We start from the raw sequence: 7,667 nt of genomic DNA, 5'->3' as shown, positions 1-7,667 counted from the left end.
TGAGATGATGCCTTTCAGCATCTTCCTAGATCGCTGCTGCCTGATATACACATCAGCGGGGATTTGAACCAGCAATCTTCTGCTTGTTAGACCAATGTAATAGAAGAACAATCCTAACAACGCAATCCAAAGACTATCTTCCAAACCTGGCTGGATCAGACCCCGAGGTCCATTGAGTCCCGCATCCTGTGTCCCACAAGGGCCAGCCACATGCTTTTGGGAAACCCACGAGCAGGATGTGAAGGCAGCAATCGATTTGAAGGTCAGATTTGATGGCAATAGCTGTGTCCAGTTGTGGCTCTCCAGCAGTTGGTATTCTGAGATAGACTGCCTCTGAACATGGATGCTCTGTCTCAGTGGTTCCCAACCTGTGGTCTGCAGACCACTGGTGGCCCATGAGCAGCTGGTCTGTGGGCAGTGGGGACGTCAATGACATAAACAACATCAGCCTTCTCATTAGGTAAGTGTTATCTTTTTCCCACTGGAAGGAACATAGGAACACAGGCAGCTGCCTTATCCCAAGTCAGACCATTGGTCAATCTAGCTTAGCATTGTCAACCCAGACTGGCAGCAGCAGCTGCTACCCTGCTAACTTGGCAAAGAGGCACCTTTTACCGTGGTGATTCTCTTTATTTAGTAGGGGGAGAGTAACTGGCCCTGTCCACCCCCACCCCAGCACAGTACTTCCAGTGACTGTTGCTGGTGTGTATCTTATGTTTCTTTTAGATTGTGAGCCCTTTGGGGACAGGGATCCATCTTATTTATTTATTATTTCTCTATGTAAACCGCCCTGAGCCATTTTTGGAAGGGCGGTATAGAAATCGAATTATTATTATTATTATTATTATTATCTCCAAGTTTGCAGGCAGGAGTCTCTCTCAGCAGTGCTCACACGTATCTTACAGTGCTCACACGTACACCTTGATCTATAAGTTTAGGAACATAGGAAGCTGCCATATACTGAGTCAGACCATTGGTCTATCTAGCTTAGTATTGTCTTCACAGACTGGCAGCAGCTTCTCCAAGGTTGCAGGCAGGAATCTCTCTCAGCCCTATCTTGGAGATGCTGCCAGGGAGGGAACTTGGAACCTAGATGCTCTTCCCAGAATGGCTCCATCCCCTCAGGGGAATACCTTGCAGTGCTCACACATCATGTTCCCACTGGCAGAAACATAGGAGAGCCAGCGTGGTGTAGTGGTTAGAGTGCTGGACTAGGACCGGGGAGACCCGAGTTCAAATCCCCATTCAGCCATGAGACTTGCTGGGTGACTCTGGGCCAGTCAATTCTCTCTCAGCCTAACCTACTCCACAGGGTTGTTGTGAGGAGAAACGTCAGTATGCAGTACACTGCTCTGGGCTCCTTGGAGGAAGAGCGGGATATAAAATGTTAAAATAAAATAAAATAGAATAAACACAGGAAGCTGTCTTTTCCCAAGCCAGACCCTTGGTCTATCTAGCTCAGCATTGTCTACACAGACTGGCAGCAGCTTTGATTCCTGTCAGGTATAGGCTTTGTTAAAAATGCCCGAAACAGCTAGCGTATGTGGTGATGACGTTGTGGTCCACATAAAGGAAACGGTTGGGAACAACTGATGCTCTGTCTAGTTGGTAGCCACAGTTTAGACTTCTCCTCCATCAGTTCGTTCAAACCCCTTTCAAAGCCATTTAAGCTGCCAGGGGCTATCACAACTTGTCACAGTGAGACAATTAAGCCTTGTGGAAGGGCTCCAAGGTGCTCTATCAGTGTCTTTGGATCAGTTCTAGTATTACAAGCTGTGGCAAACCGAGAGTTCACCAGTTTCCTAATCTTACCGACACAGGAGATAGAGCCACTTTGCATCTCATCACCCAGAGGGGAGGAAATTAACACACTCTTTGAAATAACTAACTTCGGACAGGTGTGAGACCCAAAGTCCCTGGAGCCAGCTCACGTCCTCCCTTGTGGCTTTAAAGCTAGAGGACAAAGGCCTGGCCAGTGGCCAGTGTCCACCCTTTTCCAGCTGCAAAAATGAGTGCTCCATGGGAGAAACTGTAGAGAGTAACGCTTCCCCGCCAAGGACCTGCCTACTGATAGACTAACGTAAAACTAGTCAGTTGGTAAATGCTGCTTGTATTTTCTTTTGAATTCCTGTATTCCTTTCTTTACTCCCAGTTTCACCCTATTCCCATTTCCTTCTTCTGTGTGCAACCCTTGTGTCTTAATAAAGTTCATATACTTAGAAGTGATTTAACTGATTTAACAGGTTCTGGAGGGTTACTTGCAAAGCTCTTCCGCATGTGCCTCGTAAGGTCATTCGCTGCTGCTGTGTTGTTTTCAGCATCATATCTTTTTGTCTAGAGCTGGGTTCTGTGGACTCTGGCTGTACAGTGCCTGTAAGGCCCAAGCCAGGGTGTTCTAGGTTGTTGAAGCTGTGTCTAAGCCGAGTCAGTGGTTTAGATTAGTCTTCAGCTGGTGGCATCTGCAGACCCAAGGTTGAGAATCCCTAAATATTATTATTATTTCTTGTTTACACAGTCAGACAGGTGTTTTTGACTGGTTTGTTTTATCCAGACATCGAGTCCTTCCCAAGGACCTGGGATGGCTGAATTTTATTGTCAATTGTTATAGATATTGTCGCAGAATATAGGCTGTTCCCAGTAAAGCTGCTTTTTGTCATTGGCTGATGGTGATTTCCGTGGCCCCTATGGTGTGGAGGTGCTCTTCAAGGTCTTTCGGGACTGCACCCAGGGCGCCAATGACCACTGGGATTATTTGGGTCTTCTTCTGCCACAGCCTTTCAATTTCAATTGGTAGATCTTTGTATTTGGTGATTTTTTCTATTTATTTTTCTTCTATTCTGCTATCCCCTGGTATTGCTATGTCGATTATTTTGACTTGTTTTTCTTTCTTCTCGACTACAGTTATATCTGGTGTATTGTGTGGCAGATGTTTGTCTGTTTGTAGTCGGAAGTCCCATAATATTTTTACATCTTCATTTTCTACCATTTTTTCAATTTTGTGGTCCCACCAATTTTTGGCTACAGGTAGCTTGTATTTTTTGCAGATGTTCCAGTGTATCATCCCTGCTACCTTGTCATGCCTTTGTTTGTAGTCAGTCTGTGCGATCTTTTTACTACATACTTAGGTTTCTCCTCACAACAACCCTGTGAAGTAGGTTAGGCTAAGAGAAGAGTGACTGGCCCAGAGTCACCCAGCAAGTCTCATGGCTGGATGGGGATTTGAACTTGGGTCTCCTCGGTCCTAGTCCAGCACTCTAACCACTACACCATGCTGGCTCTCTAAAGACTTTCTAAAGAGAAAGTCAGGAGAGGAGAGCTGGTGTGGTGGTTGCATGCATGGTTTGTCCCCTTTGCTAAGCAGGGTCCACCTTGGTTTACATTTGGAAGAGATTTCCCACGTGTGGATGGGGCCCAACTTCAAACGCTGGCAGCATCTCCAGGGAAGGCCAAGGGTGGATACGGCAGGTAGGGAGGGAGCATGCCCTCAGGCAAATAAACTGCACCACCTTTTTGTTTCAGAAATCTAACATGTGAGACAGAGCTCTCCTATCCATAAACACACTTTGCCCCTTCCGTGCCCCCCACTCAGTTCTTCTTCTGAGTAGGGAGAGACTCCTGCCTCAAACCTTGGAGAGCTGCTGCCAGTCAGTGTAGGGAATCCTGAGCTAGACAGACCAAGGGTCTGACTCAGTAGAAGACTGCTTCCTCAGTTCCTAGCCAGAGAGGGAGGACTTCGCAAATGGATCCTCTGTCTGCCCCATCCTGGAGCCGAGGCCTACATTCTCAGCCTCGGAGTTCTCCTGCTCCCTCCCCCATTTACACTCTTGCAGTCCACTCATAAACATTAAATTTAGACCTACACAGAGAAAGGGACCAGCTAGACCGCACAGCCTCTAAAGTGGCTATGACGGTTCTGTGGAGCCCCCATGGGCACAGACAGTCATCATGGCTCTGAGGACGAAGAAGAAGGCAGGGCTCTTGCCTTCATGGGCTGCCTCTGGGAGGCATCTGGTTGGAGAGGAGAGCTGGTCTTGTGGTAGCAAGCATGACTTGTCCCCATAGCTAAGCAGGGTCTGTCCTGGTTGCATATGAATGGGAGACTAGAAGTGTGAGCACTGGAAGGGATTCCCCTAGGGGATGGAGCTGCTCTGGGAAGAGCATCTAGGTTCCAAGTTCCCTCCCTGGCAGCATCTCCAAGATAGGGCTGAGAGAGATTCCTGCCTGCAACCTTGGAGAAGCCTCTGCCAGTCTGGGCAGACAATACTGAGCTAGATAGACCAATGGTCTGACTCAGTATATGGCAGCTTCCTATGTTCCTATGAGACTCCGAGATGGAGCTTGACTCTAATCCAGCAGGGTTCTTACGTTTTTTTCCTGTTTACCTGAATCCAAGACTAGGATTTTTCCAAGCTCTTTGATGTAAGAAACTGGGGGTCATCTTAAATCCAGAGTCGTCTTCCGTTTGGGTGAATACAGGTATAACCTGTAGTTCCCCTTTAAAACACACACACACACACACACACACACACACACACACGTTATCATCTTAACTCCAGAGTTGTCATCTATTCAGGTAAATACGGTATCGGATACATTCACAAAGGGTGAATTGATCTATGAAGTCCCGTCCCCCCCCCCCCCCGTGGCAATGTGGAACCTCTGGACTCAGAGGCAGTCTACCTATAAATACCGTTTGCTGGGCAGCAACAAGCAATGGACTATAAGCTTCATCCAATTTCTGGCCTTTCTGGAGGGGGGAAGCAGAATGCTCAGCCATATCCAGCAGGGCTCCTCCGAGGTTACTGTGAGAAGCAGAGCTTCCATGTACAGAAGCAGCCTGCTTTGGAGCACTAGGCGGGGGAGACCCACTGCTAACTGAGCAAAGAGACATCTTTTAAAAGTGATTCTCTTTATTTAGCAAGGGGAGAGCAACTGGCCCTATCCACCCCCAGCACAGCATCCCTCCAGTGACTGTTGCTGGGGTCTACCTTATATTTCTTTTTAGATCGTGAGCCCTTTGGGGACAGGGGGCCATCTTATTTATGTATGATTAATTTTTCTATGTAAACTGCTTGGGTTTACATAGAACTTGGGTTGAAGGGCATTATATAAATATCCATAGTAGCAGTAGACATATCAGAGAGTAAAGGGCCATTTCAGACAGTGACCATGCAAAATCCTCTAGGAAGCTCCCACGTACGACATGAAGAAAACAGCCCTTCTTGTTGCATGCCCCCCATACTGTGCTATTCAAATAGACTGTTTCTGCACATGGAGGTTCAACTTCTGCTTTGAGGCCCAATTCAAGGTGCTGTTTTGAATGAACTTATCTTTAATGGGAATAATTTCAGTTGCGAAGATGAATGTTCTACCTAAAATGTTGTTTCTTTTCCAGACTATTCCTATAATTAATACGGTAACCTGTTTCAAGCAATGGCAAAAGGACATAACCAAATTTGTTTGGCAAGGGAAAAGACCAAGAATTAAATTTAAAAAGTTAACTGATGCTAAAGAAAGAGGCGGTCTTACACTGCCGGATTTAAGGTTGTATTTTGATACTGCTTGTTTGACGTGGTTAAAAGAATGGATAACATTAAGAAATCCCAGAATACTTGATTTGGAAGGATTTGATAGAAGGTTGGATGGCATTCATATCTGTGGTACGATAAAAGTAAAGTACATAAAGACTTTCTCAATCACTATGTAAGGAGAAGTCTAATGGGAGTGTGGGTAAAATATAAAAAATGGCTGGAATCTAAAACTCCATTATGGGTATCCCCGATTGAAGCTTTGGCACGTAAAGAGATAAATATGCAATCTGAATGGGGTACCTAGGGACTTGTTATGTTTTCAAGAGAGGGGCTGTAAATTAAAAAACTTAATCTAAGTACAAAATTTGGTTAGTAACTGGTTTCAGTATCATCAGGTAAACGAAATTTACAAGAAGGATCTTAAAGTTGGATTTGAGGATCAAATGTCGAGATTCGAGAAGGAATTGTGTGAAAATGATGAAAAATTAGTCTCGAAGATGTAGAAGTTGTTGCTTTTGGAAGAGACAAGAGATGAAGTGGTTAAAAAGACTAGGATAAAATGGGCTCAAGATGAGGGTTGTAATATAGATATGGCAGCTTGGGAAAAATGATGGAAAACAGATTTAAAGTTTCACTGCATGTTATACTTTAATTATAAGATGATGTACAGGTGGTATTTGACACCCCAAAAATTAGCGTTAATGTATAAAAATGTCCCAAACAAATGTTGGAAATGTGGACATTGTGAAGGAACTTTTTTTCATATGTGGTGCTCTTGCGGGAAGGCAAAGGCCTTTTGAGATATGATATATAATGAGTTGAAGAAAATTTTTAAAATGACATTTCCCAAGAGGCCAGAATCCTTCCTGCTGGGAATAACGCAAGGAGAGTTCTCCAGAAGAAACTTAACATTTTTAATGTATGCAACCATAGTGGCTAGAATAGTATATGCGCAGAAATGGAAAGATAATAAAAGGCCCTCAAAAGAAGATTGGTTGATAAAAATTTTGGAATATGCTGAGATGGCAAAACCTACAGCACTCATAAGGGATGAAAACTTGGAATGTTTCAAAGAAGATTGGGAGCCATTCTTACTATACTTAAAGAACTATTTTTCTAATATGGACCTTTCAGCAGGGTTTGAAATTTAGTAATAATAGCAGGTTGGGTAGAGTAAAATTGAGTTTGCAATGTGGAGTATATGTGTTTTGAATTATTATAGCAATGGTAGATTTGTAGCTAATATGAACCGTGCAGACTGGTAAGCGGGAAGTCAATATTTACTTAATTAAATGTAACTGGATTGTTAAGATGTTGTAAAAACCAATAAAATTGTAAAATGCAATTCAAGGTGCTGTTTTGTTTTCCCTCACACAGTCTGGGATACTCTCTCTCTCCCCTTACAAGTTCATATGCCAGCTGACATCTAGTTAGCAGGCCTTACCGATAGTGACAGTCATAAATAAGACCTTCTTATTCTGGCAATTGCACCACCCTTGCGAAGCCCCCATCCGGAGGAGGTGGAGAAAGCGACCTCTCTGATGGCTTTCCGGAAAGGGCCGAAGGCACTTCTTCTTATGTTTAGAACAGCATTGTTCTTAATTTCATTTCATGGTGTTCCCATAAACCACTAGAACTCTTAAGAGAAGCAGTACAGAAATGGGATGGGCCTGTAGCACATTTGTGATGCTTGCAGAAGTTCCAGGTTCAATCCCTAGCAGCATCTCTATTTATTTATGTATATATCTATTTTTTACATTTATATCCTGCTCTTCCTCTGAGGAGCTCAGAGCAGTGTATGTGGTTAATTTTATCCTCACAACAACCCTGTGAAGTAGGTTAGGCTGAGAGATACACGACTGGCCCAGAGGCACCCAGTGAATTTCATGGTTGAATGGGGATTCGAACTCAGGTCTTCACCACCACGCTATGCTGTCTCTCCATGAAAGGGTAGGAAAGACTCCTGTCTGAAACACGAGGCAGCAGCTGCCAGTTTGCGTAGACAATACTGAGCTGGACAGACCAAGGGTCTGACTCAGTATAAGACAGCTTCTTATGCAAATAATTTCCTTGCAAGCTTACACACACACACACACACACACACACACACACACACACACACACACGACCCTCAGA

The sequence above is a fragment of the Hemicordylus capensis genome, chromosome 14 (assembly GCF_027244095.1).
Source record: "Hemicordylus capensis ecotype Gifberg chromosome 14, rHemCap1.1.pri, whole genome shotgun sequence".
Classification (NCBI taxonomy): Eukaryota; Metazoa; Chordata; class Lepidosauria; order Squamata; family Cordylidae; genus Hemicordylus; species Hemicordylus capensis.
This window is presented reverse-complemented; position numbering follows the sequence as displayed.